Source organism: Aedes albopictus, chromosome 3 (assembly GCF_035046485.1).
Source record: "Aedes albopictus strain Foshan chromosome 3, AalbF5, whole genome shotgun sequence".
NCBI classification, from domain to species: Eukaryota; Metazoa; Arthropoda; class Insecta; order Diptera; family Culicidae; genus Aedes; species Aedes albopictus.
In genome coordinates, this window is record NC_085138.1 from 355,404,007 (window position 1) to 355,420,743 (window position 16,737).

A 16,737-nucleotide genomic window follows, 5' to 3' on the forward strand; every position below is an offset into this window, starting at 1 on the left:
TTCTAAAGGATCCTCCTGAAATTTCTCGACGGATTCCTGTAGAAATCACCCACAGACTTCTTCAGAAATGTTTCGAACGATTTTTTTTTTCGAAAAAAAATAGGATTCAGACAGAAATGTCTCCAAGGATTTCTTTGGAAATCATCTACTGACTCCTTCAAAAATTCTTCCAAAGTTTACTTCATAAATTCTTGCAGGATTTCCTACAGAAATTTCTCTAGGGCTCAGATATTCCCGCAGGAACCCAAATTTTTTTTTCAAGAATTTTTTGATGTACATTTCTATGGGTTCCTTCTTCTGAAACTCCGTGAGAGATTATTTTATAAATTCTTTAATTCTTCTTTAATTTATTCAAGGAATCCTTCAGAATTTTCCTCTGGGAATCTTTCAGAAATTGTTTCCAATATTTTTTTTTCTAGATTCTTTCAGTTGTTTTTTTTTTCAGCAAGTATTCCAGATATTCCTTCAGAAATTATTTTTCCAAAAAAGTCCACCAGAGATTTGATCAACAATTGCTCCAGGTATTTCATTGAAAATTTCCGGGAATTTATTCGGGGATTCATCCATAAAATCATGCACGAATTCAATCAGAGATTGTAGCAGGTGTTCTAGCTGAGACTTTTCTTTAGTTTTTTCCCCATGCCTTTCTTCAGAAATTTCTAAAGCCAACTCTTAGAATTTCTCCACGGATTTTAAAATTTTATACATATTTCTAGTATATTTATATTTTCCACGAATATATTTATAAACTATTCCTAGAAATTTGTACAGGACTGCCTTTAGAAATTTCTCCAAAGTTTTTATTGTATAAATTTTAAATTCCTTCAAAATACATAAACTTTAAAAATACATACATATTTCTTAGAAATCCTTAACCTTCCAGCGCGCGCGCCATCAAACAACCGAAACTGCACCGCGCTCGCGCTGTATACGAAAAGCGAGGTTTTTTGGTAGTGTTGTACTTTTTACAACAGCGCGCGCGCTGAAGGGTTAATAATCTGTTCTAGGAGTTCAAGGGTTTTCTTAAAAGTTTCTCCAGTTATTTATCCAGAATTTTCTTCAGAACTTCTTCTTTCCTGGGTTCCCTACACGAATTTCGTTGAGATTTCTTCAGGTGTTCATCCAGAGATTCATAAAAGAGTACTCTTGAGTTCTTCTGGAGATTTTTTCTGAAACTTCTTCAGGGAAATTGCTCCTCATATGCCAACTAAAATTCCCTTACCTTCAAATATATGCCAAGAGACATCTTCAGAATTATATGGGTGTCGTCAGAAATTTCAGCAAGGTATTTTTTCAACAGTTCTTCCATCATGGAGAGTTTCAGGAATTGCTTTTAAAATTTCTTTGAAATTTTTCAAAGATTCCTTTGGATATTCTTCCAAGGGTTCAAGGAATTCCTTGAGAAATTTGTTTAGGATTTAGACATTTCTCCAGGGATTTTATTTTCATTTAGAATTTATTAAGCAATTTCTGTAGTTATCTTTGAAGGAATTTCTGGATTAATGCCTCGGAGAATACTTGAAGAAACTCCTTAAGATACCTCCTGAAAAAAAAAGAGAAATTTCTTTAGGAACTCTGAAAGTATGTACATTTTTGAGGAACCCCTGGAGGGTTTTCTGAATGAATCCCTGGAAGAACTCCAGGAGATACCTCTGGAGGAATTCATAGAAGAGTTTCTTAAACAAGTTCTGAAGAGATTAGAATCCACAGAATCCCTTTTTTTTGAAAAATCATAACTCAAGAACTAAGCATCGTAGAAACAAAATTCTTTTATGAAAATGAAGGCAAATTTTTCTCAGAAATCCATAAAAAATATGAACTGGAAAAAGTTTTCCACAAAATTTTCCACATTTGAGAAAATTCATAAAGAAAAGCCAAAAACACTTTGCCCGAACTCGCGGAAATTAAAAAAAAAAAAATTTTGAGAAGATGATTTCATAAGCTTTGATCGCTGAAATTTTTGGAATGCACTTTTTTTTCTTTTTTTTCGTGCCTGAGTTATGGCCAATTTTGTGAAAAATGACCATATAATATAGGCATACATGATCATTTTTCACAAAATTGGCCATAACTCAGGAAAGAAAAAAAGGGCATTTCCAAAAATTTCAGCGATCAAAGCTTATAAAATCACCTTCTTACAAATATTTTTTTGAAAATTTTCCGCGAATTAGGGCATAATTTTTCCTGCTCTTCTTTATGAATTTTCTCAACAGTGGAACATTTTTTGGAAAACTTTTTTCAGTTCAATTTTTTTTGTATTCCTGAGAAAATTTGCTTTCATTTTCATTGAAGCTTTGTTTCTACGATGCTTCATTCTTGAGTTATGATTTTTCAAAGAAAAGGCTTATATGGCACATTTGGACATTTTTAAACAAAATTGGCCATATCTAGAAACGAAAAAAAAGAAAAAAATAGTGCATTCCAAAATTTCAGAAATTAAAGCTTATAAAATTACCTTCACAAAAATATATTTTTGAAAGTTTTCTACGAGTTCGGGCATAGTTGTTCCGGCTTTTCTTTACAAATTTTCTTAACTGTGGAAAATTTTGTGGAAAACTTTTTCCACTTCATATTTTTTTGGATTTCCGAGAAAATTTGCCCTTATTTTCTAAAGAATACTTTGTTTCTACGATGCTTCGTTCTTGAGTTATGATTTCTCAAAGTAAGTAGTGTCAGGGGAAAACAAAAAAAAAATCCACCTGGATTTTTCGAAAAAATAGGCGATTCTGAATTTTTCTCATATTTTCTGTTCATGTATCCATGTGGAAAAAGTTCTGAGACCCTTCGGCCCAATTTGTACGATATTTACGGATTTAAAAATTTGGTGTGATTTTTTATAGCTAAAACGGTAATTTTGCAGCTAAGAGATGAACCAGCCTAGGGATGTAAATATCTATAATAAAGTAGTTATAACAATAATCATCATCATTTTTCAATATTGAACTGTTAACATTTCCAGCTTTTGCAAAAATAGAAACGGCGTAAGTCGTACAGGTGACGGAGACATTCAACAGCTAGGTAGCGTAGAGGTAAAGAAGCGTCCATCAAGCGAATAGGAAGGCGTGAGTTTCATTCCCGCTGGGTCACGTGGTTATTTTTTTTTTGCAATATTAGTATCAACTCCTCCATCAAAAATGTGTTTTGTTAGGTGTGAATGGAGGCCACAACAATTACAGAATTCAGAATTATAAAATATTTATTTGATTTTAGATGATTGACCTCCTGTCCGAGAAAATGGCCTCAAACGTGTAAAAATAATTTATATAAGGCAGTACACTGGAACCTTTTTTTATGAACATGGCTGGGACGGCATAAATTAAAAATGTTCATAAATTAAAAAGGCATAAAAAGTGGGAAATTTATGCATAAATTAAGTTTGAGCTTCAATTAGAGAATTTACTTTGCGAGAACAGGTCTTGCTCCTGGGCAGTTGAGGTGGGGCTAAGGGGGTTTCCAGAAAGTTCCTAGAGAGCCCAAAAAGGGGGTTCGAAGGGGCATCAGGGGCTTTTTAAGGGGTTGTTTCGAGGGATTTAAGGAGTCTTTCAAAGGTGTTCTGTCGAGATTGATTGGTGTTTTCATGGGATTACGGGGAATTCTGGAGTATTTCAATAGTATTAAGTGGGTTTCAGAGGCGTTTCAAGCAGCTTTAGGGGCAATTCAAGGGAACTTAGGAGTCTTTTAAGGGCGTTGCAAGAGGTTTGAGGGGCGTTTTAAGGTATTTCAGAGTCTGCTCTGAAACTTCCTGAAATGTCTCCAAAATCCCCCTTAAACCCCCCGGGACCCCGTGTAACGCACCCAAGAGGCCTCGAAACCCCTGAGAACAAACGCCTCTGATTTCCCCGAAAATGCTCGGAAACGTCCTGAAATGCATCCAAAAACCCCCTTAAACCTGTAACGCCTCGGAAACCAGCCTAAAATGCTCTGAGACTTCCTGAAATGACTCCGAAATCCCCTTAAGACCCACTCGGACCCCATGTAACATACATGAGACCTTTGCAGGGTTGTTACGAGAAGCGTGGAAAAAATCCGCGCCAAATCCGCGCGAGAAAAATTTTAATCCGCGCCAAATCCGCGCGATTGTGAAATGGAATTCGCGCCAAATCCGCGAGAGTGCGAAAGTGAAGTTTTATTACGTATATATTGAACATAGAGTTTGAACAGTCTACAGTGAACAGTGTATGAAGAAAAGACACTTTGAACTTGAATGGACTATTTGAGTGCTGGGTGGGAGTTGAACTGTTGATTCGTAAATTAACGCAGCTCATCTTAAATAATGTTCTAAGCTTTCTACAGTTTGAAGACGTTTTGCGACAACTCTATTCCATGTTTGTTTTTAAGCAATATTTCTTGAAGATTTTTTTGTGAAATCGCTGTAGCAATCTACAGAGCGTTCTTGGAGTAATCGGTCAAAACCCGTCGTTCAGGAAAATATACCAAAAGATTTGTGAAAAAAATGTGTAATTTTCTAGCAAAGAAAACATTGGAAAAACGTAAAAAAATCATGGAGGTATCTCTAAAAAATCCTTGAAAAAACCTGAATGAAACGGGAAGAATTTCTGAAGTTTTTGTATGCAGAACCTGGTGCAATTTTTTCGAAGAATTCTTAAAATAATGAGCTTGAATTTGAGAAGGATATTGTGAGGGTGATTCTTAGAAATTTACTCTGAGATTTAGTAGTGTCTGAAGCATCCCACTGAGACATTCTAGAAAGAAACTTAAACTTTAGATAAGTATTCTCCAGGGAGAATACTTTAGAGCTCGTCCATGAACTATATAGGCTCTTGAGGGGCGGAGGGTGGTCTGATCAAAATCTAAGCTTCATACTTATTTCGAAAATTTTGTATGGACAAAGTCTATGAGGGTAGTTCTGAAATGGGCAAAATTGAGTCTACGTAGTTTATGGACAGCGTTTTAAGAAAATTCTGAAGAAATGCTAAGAGAAACACATTCTCTGTACAAAGGGAAAATACCTTCCTCTGCAGTTATACTATTAATAAAACCCTACAGCAACCATTGGAGGAAACTCTGGGAAAATTCCTGAAAGACAATGTTGCATTTTTTTTGAAGATTTTCTTTGTGGTTCAAAATTCCTTCAGGGTTTTTTTTGATAAGGGCGATGCAAATATTATTTTTCTTTTATGTCCGTGACGTCCCATAGAGCACGAGGGAGGAGAACAAAAATTAATAAAGAACAAACAAAAAAACTATTGAAATATTACAAATTTCACCAACTATTGAAAAAATATTTTTCAACTATTGAAAAATAGTTGCTTGTAAACATTTTTTCCATTGAAAATGGAGCCACGGGACGCCATTTTTTTTCGCCCCTTCAATATTTTGGGATTTTTGGAGGGGGGGGGGGGGGTGGACATAAAACAAATTAAATATTTGCATCGGCCTGATTCCAGGTATTTCTTCAGTTATTTATCCAAGAATTCCTTCAGCTTCAAACATTCCCTAGGGTTATTCTCCAAAGTTTTCATCATTATTTCTCACAGGGATTTATATGCATTTTTTAAAAATTCCTTTATGGTGCCTCGACCTTGGCCTCGACAGTTTTTCGAAAATTAATCTGAAATCTTATGGCTCTAGAAGTATGCGGTGGATCACTCTGAAAATTCCAACGTTAAATCTTTTCTAGTGTATCCTTCAGCCATGGATTCCAAAAATGCATAAGGAATTTCCTTGAATAAAATTTTATTTTTTATTTGAGAAAGTTGTTTTAAAAAAATCAATCGTACCATATCCATGCGCGTAACTACAGCGCATATGTCTCCTCAGTTCCAATGCCACGTGCGCTTGTTATACACTACAGCCAGCGTGCACGACTTTGGAACTAAAAATTATTATAGTTTTGTCAGAAACTCTTTCGAGAATTTTCTTTTTTTTTTCTATATTTTTACAGGATTTTTTCATTACAGAACAAATCACGAGAACTTTTTATTAATTTTCTTAACCGAAAATCCCTTTGCTTGATGTGTGTCATTTCTAGGGATAGCAATAAACATAGTACGTGTTTTGAAAGCGTCCTAAATTATCGCGATTGCCATTAAATATCGGTTACATGAAGTATAATCACGAAGTGTTTGGCACATAGCATAAGCTGAAAAAGCGTTTTGAAGATACATGAGTGACGTGTGTGTTGAGTTTTAGTGCCTGAAGACAACTGCGACGTAAACTAATAATGCTATAATGAAACTGCAAGTGCACAGGGATTTTCAAATAACCATTTTTTTGGTTGATGTGTGATAGTGCTTGAAACAATCCCGCTGTATTACCGAGGATAAAACCACCGACTGTCGGTAATAAAACGATAGAGCTCAAGGCCCCAATCAGAATCAATATGGTGAGATCTTTCTGATTTGTTTTTCTATTTGTACTCATAACATCCAAATATAACGGGTAAATATTTATTTGGGGAGGGCTGGATACCATAACTTTTGATCTCGTTTCAGAGAGCGAGTAAAGGCGCTTAAGCCTAGGCTTGACAGCCAGGGCATACGGGGGAAATACCGTTGTCCCATCCCAGGATTCCAGAGGACATGGAGTGACATTAATATTCTTAGCAAAGTCACTCCCAACGAAGCGTTATATAATTTTCCCTTTACACAGAACGGTTGGTACGAGATGTCCCCGTTTACTGATTCTAAAAACAATAAAAACGCTGCACAGTAGGCCTGGCCGCTTTAATGCTTGTAATGTATCTTTGATGCACTGCAACCATTAATAATGACAAGAAAAATGATAGGAGTAGTCGATCCTATCATTTTCCAGGATTCTTTCAATGAATGGCTGTGCATGTGTAGACCAGACCAGACCAGACAAAACAAATCACGAGAACTTTTAAGATGAAAGCAGTCACCTAAAAAAGAAAACAAAATAAAAGTTCATTCACAAATATCTTAAGAACAATGTCAGAAAAGGATCTTTTCTGAGGAATTGCGGAGATACACCCTGAAGAAGATCCTTGATGATTTCTTGGATTTTGTTATAGAATTTCTAAGAAGTATTTAAGTTCATTCCTGTAAATCCAATAGATATTATATGTTATTGTCATATGATCATTTATAAAGGTGAGAAAGTGCTAGCGTGTTTACTTAAATATGTTGTAAAACAAAGTATGAAAAATTAAGTTTATTGCTACGACAATAAACTACATAGACGTAATGTAACTAAGCTGGTTCAGTTCAAAGCTTTCTAGATCAATTTCTTATTAAATTATTACTGGAACATATTGCCTCCAGGCTCTAGGATTCATATCAACGGGAATAAAAGTTATTTGAAGCACTAACATGGTTTAACTCTTAGTATTTTCATATTCAAGACTCATAGAACAAAGTTCGTCGAGGGGATTCGTCAAACGCTGGTTGGTAGATAAAAAAAGGCAAAAACTATTATACAAATCAGACTAAAATCAACAAAATTTGCATGACGGAACAGCAAAACCAATTCCGCGCCAAATCCGCGCGAGGGCTGAATTCTAGGGGCAAATCCGCGCCAAATCCGCGAAAATCGCGAAATCCGCAAAATTCGCGAATTCCGCGCTGTTGTAACAACCCTGCCTTTGGAAACACCCAAAAACGAACCTGTAACCTTCCTTTGCTCTCCTCTGTAAACAACCCTTGGCCGACGTTGCAATAGTTCCCGTCATTATTAAATATTCTTTTGCACAATATTAGTTCTGAGTAGCTTTCCCTCTTTTTATGAGGGGCATAAAAAAGATGCATAAATTAAAAGTGCATAAAAAAACATGCATAAAAAGAGGTTTTAGTGTATTTTATTTGTTTGAATTTCGAACCTAACTCGAATTTCCCACAAATAAGCTCCCTAAACCATAGTGCATCGCGATACGTCCAATCATCACAATCGACGCAATTCCATGCTTGCAGTTCGTTTGCATTGCTTCAGAGTTTATAATTTTACGTTTCTTCAAATCCAAGTGTAAATTACATCCACACGGTGTGCTCCACGTAGCTGCATCTGGCTTGTTGGTAAACTAGTATGTAATTTATTTCAATCGTTTCCAGTTCGACCCGAGCAGTATGGTTACAGGGACAGTAGAGGTTTGAAGAGCCTACTCGTTGAACTCTTGACGAATCGACTCTGATGTATGTACAGTACAACTTCACGCCACTTATTCCGCACCGCAAGACCTCGAACTGGACTGGAGCAATCGATTTCGTATTCCTTCGGCTCATCGAATTATCACCTCATTTGCAATTTTGGAATAATTTTCTGCGGTGCGGCCGCCATCGTCGAGCTCTGAAATAACAACAATTTCTGTCCGTAAAGGAGCGAATGTTGATATATTCCCATTCCCATAGTCGCCGTCGTCGTCCCAACCTAAGGTTGGATTTCAATTGCCGTTTGGAAAACAATCACCGCGGCTCATCTCCTTCTCGTTCGTTGTCGACGAAGGAATGTCAACCGTCCGATTTTGAAGTGTGTCGTCGCATGGTTGTGGAGATTTGTGTGCCAAATACTCGAGCGCATCCCACGTTTTGTATGGTGGGTTTCGAAAGCAACAACGATTGCTGGGTTGACGTTTGTAGATTACCAACTGGCGATAAGCAGCCTTCCAGATTGCTCTGTAATGGGTTAAGTCGTTGCTGAAGTATGCTCAAGGAGAATCAACAAACATGATTGATGACAAAAAATTGGAAAAGTGAATGCGGTCAATACTTATTTTGAAATATTGATCCTCAACTGTGAAATCAATCAAATTTATACCAATTCCAATTGTTGTAAAACAGTTATACCACAGACAAACAGACGTAACACTTGCGAAATTTCCATCGACCACGCTTTTAACGATCATTTTAAATTTTCATAGTTGTGGTTTTCACAACCAGAGGCGTGCATATCGTTTTTCTATGCGTTTGACGTTTCACACTAGCGCCTTCTGTTGACGATATTGCACAACACAGTGATTCGTTTAACTTTTCCACCAGGTGATGGTAGTGTGAACTGGGCGATGGATTTCCATGAAAATCGTTCAATGTGTTACGTCTGTTTGTCTGTTATACACTGTACAGTCCATAACTCATGTATCGTTAGCATTTGCATTATTATTAAGTCGCACAAATTTGTAGGTGGTACAATACCAGACCGCTGTTATGAAAATTGCCTCCTCCCCGACCATTACCTATACCAACGCACAGAGATTTGTGGCTGATCATTGACTCTAAGACAAGATGGACGCAAACCTCCAACGGTTGAAAGCTGTCCCGGCCACGACCTTGCGACAGCTGAGGGATGGGAAAGGAAGATTAGTTGGACACCTCAGAAAGGTATGCAGAGCTCTACATCTTCTCCGTCCTAGGGGTCACGAGAATTTACCACTGCGGTCATTAATTTGATCTTTTGTGGTGTCATCCTCTTTTTTTTTAGGATTTTTCTGGCTTTTCAGTCCGATTGTGAGATCAAAATTGTAGATAGATAGTATCGAAAGCGGTCCGAATCCCGATTAGTCAAATCAAATTTGTGGTTTTTCCGGGTAAAAAACGGATTTCCACAAAAATCAAATGACGGTTGAGAGATTGAAAAATCCAAATGACGAGAAAGCAATCGATAACTCGAATCCTTGAGAAAGATCCGATACGGATCGAAACGTCGGAGTAAGAGAACATAAGATTGTTTTTGATCTCACAATCGGACTGAAAAGCCAGAAAAATCCTAAAAATACACCAAGAACAGTCGTAACCAATTGGCAGGTGTCATCCTCTTTATTTTTGCCGTGGTGAAAGGGTTAAGTCTAAAGAATACGTTTGGGCACCAACACGATATTCAGGAATAAACTCACCAAATTGTACTCTCGAAACGAACTTATTGACTTTCATTTGCGTCTCCCGGATATCTGGAAATAATATCACCAAACTTTTCACGGAAATCACGCAAAAATAAAGACGAATACCGGGACCCCCATGAGAATTAGGGAAAGTCTCACAATACTCGTGAGTTATCCAACTCAACACTACGTGATCCGTTAAACCGTCAGGTAAGAGAAGTATGCGGAACACCGAAGATCAATTTGCAAGCACCATCCGAGGTAAAACTTGGGGAAGGCATTTCTCAATTCGGCCATTCAAAACGACGCGGAGAAAAGACAGCTGTCAGTTTTGAACCGATTCTCATGAAATTTTGTTCACATGTGTTTAGTTCTACCGTGTACAAAAAGAAAAACCTAGTCGGTTGGTTTAAAATTGACTAAGTTATAGCAAAACAACTACCTGTGCAAAAACAAAACACTTATACACAAATAGTCAACTGATACTACATCAGGAATTTCTCTTGAAATTTCGCCTGAAATGACTTCTCACAGACTACTTCCTTAGAAGTACCACCGATCATTCATTTTGGTCATCCGTTGAAAATTATTTTCGAAGTTTCTCCACAAATTCCTGCAGCAGTTTCACCATGAATCGTTGTAGATGTTCCAAAGAGAGTTTCTCTAGTAGTTCCACTGTGAATTTCTGTATGGGTTCCACTCCTTGTTTGGATTTAACCGAAAGTTTCCCTTTGGAGTGGCATCGAGAACTTCTTGGAAAAACCTGTAGGAGATCCACTGAATATAAGATTTCTACCGAGGGTTTTCCTAGGAGTTTCATTAGGATATCCTATACGAGTTCGACCGGAACATTGGTAATGTTCCACTGAGAATGTCTGGGTTGCAGCAGAAATTCCTCAAGTACATAGTTCCACCACAAACCCTGCAGAAATTTTACCGGGAATACCATTAGGAATACCACTAGCACCAAAAGTTCTTCTAGGAAATTGCCGCCGTCGCCGACGATTTTTTCACGCCGCTGCCGCCAGTCAGTTGACCCGGCGCGCCGCTGTTCAAATTTTTCCGCGCCGCCGAACAAATTTTCCCACGCCGATGAAAAAACGACAAAGATTTTTTTCTCACCAGCACTTCACGAACCACCTGTTTAACCTGATAGCAATTGAAGTGGCAAGTTTTCAACAGTTTGTACTTTTTTCTGGTGCACATTAGGCATATTTTTGGAGTTCGTTTTGTGAATTTTCTGCTATATTTTTATGATTTTTTACTGCAATATATTGAAGATTGTCGCGAACTATTAAACGAGTCTCTTTTATAAATCAACAACATTATTGCCGGCATTTTTATGAGGCTCACAAACACCTTCTCTTACTTATTCTCGACATATCTCATTGGAAACTTTTTATGGCAACTTACAAAATGACATTTTTGGAGGAATATATTCCATGAAATTTTCCTCCGAAATTCCTCTAGGAATAGAGGGGACCTCCAAAAAATTTCACCAAGAATTCTTCTAGAAAACCTTTCATGCATAAGAAGTTCCTTCATGGATTATTTCAGAAATGTCTCCGAGGATTATTTCAGAAATCCATCCACGGATTCCAAACATTCTAACAGCGCATTAGTTTTAGAAAATCAAGAGTTCAGAATTCTTTCAGAAATTTCTCCAAGCATTTCAACAAAAAAAAATACGAATGTTACTGCAGAAATATTTATTTTGGATGCCTTAAGTTTCTCCATAAATTTTCCAAAGAGTTTTTATAGCACTCCTCTTAAAATGACTTCATTGATTCCTTAGAAACTGTATAAGTTTTGTCACTCAAAAGTTATCCATTTTCAAATTTATTCAGGAATTCCATTAGAAATGTCGCTAAATGAAGACTCCTTCAGTAGTTCAAGGAATCGTTCATGAAAAACCTTCTTCGGAAAAAAAACCTTGATGAATTCCTTGAGATGACTTCAGAGGAATATCCTGAAGAATTTTATGATAAACTTTTGGAAATATTTATGGAAAAAATCCTGGAGAAGTTTCTGAGACAATCCATGAAAATTTTTTTTGAAAACAATTTTGAGGATTTTTTTAATCAAATGAAGAAGAAGTTTCTGAAAAAAACCTATGAGAATCCGTGGAAAAAAATGCAAACAAGGGTACCGTGATTTCGCGTGAAATTTATCACTTTATCGCAGTTTTTGGCGAATAATTTTTGAATACTTATCGGTATGGTTAAACTCGGTGCTTTAAAACAAGTACGACCATGGTTTTCATCAGTAAAAGAGGTTGATAATTCTACTGCAAATCATTGTATTACAAAAAATATCGTTTGAAATAAAAAATCAAAAATTTTACTTTCGGGGTGAAACTGATCAGTCAGTAAAATGTTGTTGCAAGTGCTAAACATATTTTTTGCAACCCGACACTATAAATTCTTGGTTTATACCAGCCGTTTCAGTAACGAAACGGCCTACTTTTCTGCACCATACCAAACAATTGCATTATGGTTCATAATGTAACTCATTTCAGTTGCATTATGAATCATAATGCAATTGTTTGATCAACAACGGCAAGCCTCGTTGGATAAATATACGACTCGTGCTGTAAAAATCATCATTTTGCTACTCGTTGCATAAATAACTATTTTCCACCTGAACTTATAACCATGGAATGCGAAAATCTATGCAAAACTTTTACAAATTTACTTAATTTTTAATTATTTGAGTTTAAAGTTTTAGGAATCTTAAGAAAACGCCTGAAAGTATGCAATTTCCATACTATATAAGTTATAACTTCCAGAAAAGTACAATTTTTTGCATAAATACCAATATTTACTGAACATTTGATGACGAAATCGGGTTTAGCGAATATTTGGCAGCTAAAAACAAAAATTCGAATATTCATTACATGTGCGATACAGCGACGGTAACAAATGTTTGAAAGTGTCTTTGAAGTTCGCCTAACACGCAGTTTCGGAAAATATTGAATGTTATACAGAAAAATGTGTCTAATTGGCTGTAAAACCTGTAAACTCATCATTCAATAACTCTTGAGCCAAATGATAGATGTTTATTACAAATTGTTTTAAGTTTAAAGCGGTATTTTTCACACAAAAAAATGCCCTCACGTCGATCAATTTCACCCGAAATCACGGTACTGAAAGAATTCTTTAAAATGAAAATAAATTTCTGAAAGGATTCCTGGAGGATGATTTGGAACAAACTCTAAAAGAGCTCCTGGAGATACTTCTGGAAAGAATTTCTTACAAAATGTCTGAAATGCATTAGTGGATTAAAAGCCATAATGCAATTTCCCCAGAAAAATTTTCGGAGCAAATTTTAATCAAATGGAAGAATTCTTGAAGCAATCACCAAATGATATTTCATAAAATATATCTTTTAAGAAATCTCTGAAGCAATGCCATTGAAACTGGAGAATGATGTGGATTCTTGGAATATTCTTAGAGAAACGCCAAGAAATAAATACTTAAGTGATTTTCGAAGGAGCTTCTAAAAAAATCTCTGAACGTTTCCCGGAAAATTTCTGAATGAATTCCTGAAAAAAGGTTTCTATAAATTCCAAAGAAGTTTACGATCTAACCCCTGGAGGAACATCCAGAAGAATTTCTGAAGGAATTAATGAAGAGAGTCCAATGGGAACATATTCAGAAAATTATTTAGAACCTCTCGAGAAACTCCACAAAAATCAGAAATCTGATTTTCTCAAGGAATTGAAGAAATTCTAATTTAAATAATTTTCGTCCTGATTAGTAAAAATCATCCAAACAATGTAAATAAGTTTCAATTATTAAATAATTTCCTTAGGGGCATACCAGTTAATGGGGCAGTGGAATATGAAAACCTTGAGTGAGTAACCAGCTCAGATTTTGCCATGGCAACACTGGTCTAAAATGAGTTTTAGAAAAGAATGTCCTTAGAGACGTGCGACTGTATGAATTATTATTTACCTAGAGGATTTTCTTAATAAAGGATTCTCTCAAAATTCTATAGCGAAAATCTTGTGAAGTAGAATAAAATTGTTTTCTGGGTACGAAAGCAAATTATTCTGTATTGACGATTTTTTAACGACTAAAAAACAAGCTCACGCCGATTACGCCACCGCCGCCGCCGCCGAATAGGACAAACGGCGTGACGCCGGCGTCGCCGGCGCCGCTCCCTCAAATTAATAAAAGCGCCGCCGCCGGTGAAATCTGCTTTAAGAGTTCTTCCTGGTATTAGAGTTCCACCAGTAATTTCTACAAAATTAATACCACAAACTCCAGCAGGAGTATCATCGAGGATTCTTCTAGGAGTTCCGCAGGAAATTTCTCTAGCAATTTCATACAGAAATCCTCTGTGATCAGTTACACCGGTTACTCCTTTAGAAGTTCCACGAAAAAGTTCTCTTGGATTTTCACCGTTTACTGTAGAGAATCCCCTGAGAGTTCCACCTGTAATTTCTACAAGAATACCATCTACAATTTCCACATGAGTACCATCATGGATTCCTCTAGGAGTTGTACCGGGGATTCCTGCAGGTCCTGTAGGCCCGAGTTCTTTCGGAGTACTAACAGAAATTTCTGTCTGAGTTTAACTGAGAATTTATCAAAAAGTTTCACTGGGAATATTTCTAAGAGTTCCACCGCAAACTTCTTAAGTACCGACTATTCCAATGGAAGTTCTAGCTCGAATTCTCGCAGGAGTTTTATAGGGAACTTCTCCAAGAGAATCACTGGCAATTCCTCTAGGATTTACACTGGCAATTTTTCTAGGAGTTCCACTGAAAATCGCTCAAGACGTTTCATCGAGGCATTCAAAAGAAATTCCACCAATCATTCAGTTCCACCGAGAAGTATTTAGGAAGATCTACCGTGAATTCTTGCAGGAGTCTCGCCGGGAGTTACTTTAGGAATTCCACCGAGAACTTCCGCAGGAGCTCCACCAGAAATTTTTCTTGGAATTCCACTAGGTAATCCACCGGGAACTCCTCAAAAAGTTCCACCGGGAAGTCCTGCTGAAATAAAACGGAAAGGCTTCTTGGAGTACCACCGGAAATTACTCTAGTTGTTGGAAATTCCCGCTAGATATCTTTTAAGAGTTACTGTAAGTTTTCCAATGCGTATTTTCACAAGAGTTTCATCAGGAATTCCTGTAGGAGTTCCACTGGGAATTCCTGTAAAAGTAATGCCTCAGGGAATTCAACCGAGAACTACTCCAGGATATCCATTGGTAATTTCTCTATGAGAATACTTTACGCAATTCGAAAATATTCATAGAAATTCAAGGAGACTCGTTCATCATTCACGGCTCCATTTGTTTTCCGAAGGAAGAACCCACATTTTGTGAATTTCTCGAGTGTGGGATTCAATTCCAGGTCCTCGGCAACACAGGCATGTGCTTTAACTATTCCACAAGCTGCGCTCCACCAAACTCTAGAAGTTCTTCTGTGAATACCAGTAAGAGTTTAACTGCAAATACCCGAGGGAACCAAAAATTCTCCAGGAGATCCAACGAGAATTCTTTCAGGAGATCCCTTAGAAGTTCCTCTTGGAGTTCAACCGGCAAAACCTCTAGGAATGCCATCAAACAATTGTGGAAGTTCCACCGTGAATTCCTCCGTGAGATACACAGGTAATCTCTCTAAGACTCTCAGTTGTCTAGAAGTTTCACCTAGAAATCTTCAAGGCGTTTCACCGGGAATTTCTCCAAAATTTCAACCAGGTATTGTCGTAGAAGTTCCACCGTGAATTTCAATCGGGAATTCTTGAAGGAGTTTCGCCGGTTACTCCTATAGAAGTTCAACTGAGAAATTCTGTAAGGTTTCTACCGGGAGTTTCTCTTGCAGAAACTTCTTTAGAACATTATCAAGAATTTAGTTCAGTAGTTTTGCAGGAAATTTCTTCAGACAAACGTCCGGAAATTCCTTCAGGAAATCCTATTGATTTTTTTTAAAATTACCATCTAGAATTACATAAAGATTTAGTTTGTAAGATAAAGGATATCCACCGAGAGTTTCTTCAGTCGTTTTTCCGAGAAGCTTTTAGACGAATTCAGACGTGTGTCGAATATAGAAATTCCCGAAAGAACTCATGGGGGAATTTCATTGGACTCGTCTTAGCAATTTTCATGAAATAATTAAATAATTGCATTGGGCTTATGTTTTTCATCACATCAGATTAAGTGAAATGCCGTTCCAATTGATCAGCAAGTTGCTCCTGTTTCCGTCCTTCTCGAAGCAAGTAGTTAAACCCTTCCTTATTTTTGGTAAGCAGTGAGATTACCATAGGTACTAAAAAAATCGGTGCCGTAATCGCTCTTTTTTAAGACCATAAGGTCATTTATCGCATTTGTCCCTTTTTATCTGTATTACCGAGATTTCGAACCCCATGCTAGTTCATAACGGGACCCATGGTTTTACTAGCCTTCCATACATTAACTCACATTTTGTGAGTTTACCAAGTGTTGGAATGGATTCTAGGTCCTGGGCCTTATTGTCCGTCAAAAATGTAAGCAAGTTTCTTACAGAAACAAAACAAAGTTGTTAAAAAAATAATCAAATCATTTCTGTATTGTTGTATTGGGTTTTCAAATCGGGTACAGCTCATTTAAAACACTGGAGAGTCCATATGGTAACTTGGGTTTTAATCATGCTATATTGTATTTGTTGGAAATTTTTGCATAATTTAAAACCCCTGTTTGTTTTACAATATTTTTCAAACGTTCAACAACAAACTGTTCTAATAATTATGCCATACAGATTAACCGCAACTATGTTATAGTTTTTATTTTTTTTGTATCGCACCCATCTAATTGTGGTAAGACAAATCTCAAATCTTGAGTTGCTGTTGGGTTTTGAAATGACAGTCTCCAGCGTAAAGAAAAAAACAGACCATACAGCTGTCTCGAAGCGCACCATAATTCTTTAGCATAACAATGACCAAATATTCTTAGGTAAAACACCG

The 16,737-nt window shown here is 36.9% G+C and overlaps 1 long non-coding RNA gene across 1 annotated transcript in view; it reads left to right on the plus strand.

Annotated features, from left to right (window-relative positions):
* LOC134289462 (uncharacterized) overlaps window positions 1-16,737 on the plus strand; it is a 209,586-nt gene that overhangs the window by 162,727 nt on the left and 30,122 nt on the right. The gene's annotated exons all lie outside the window — the stretch shown is intronic.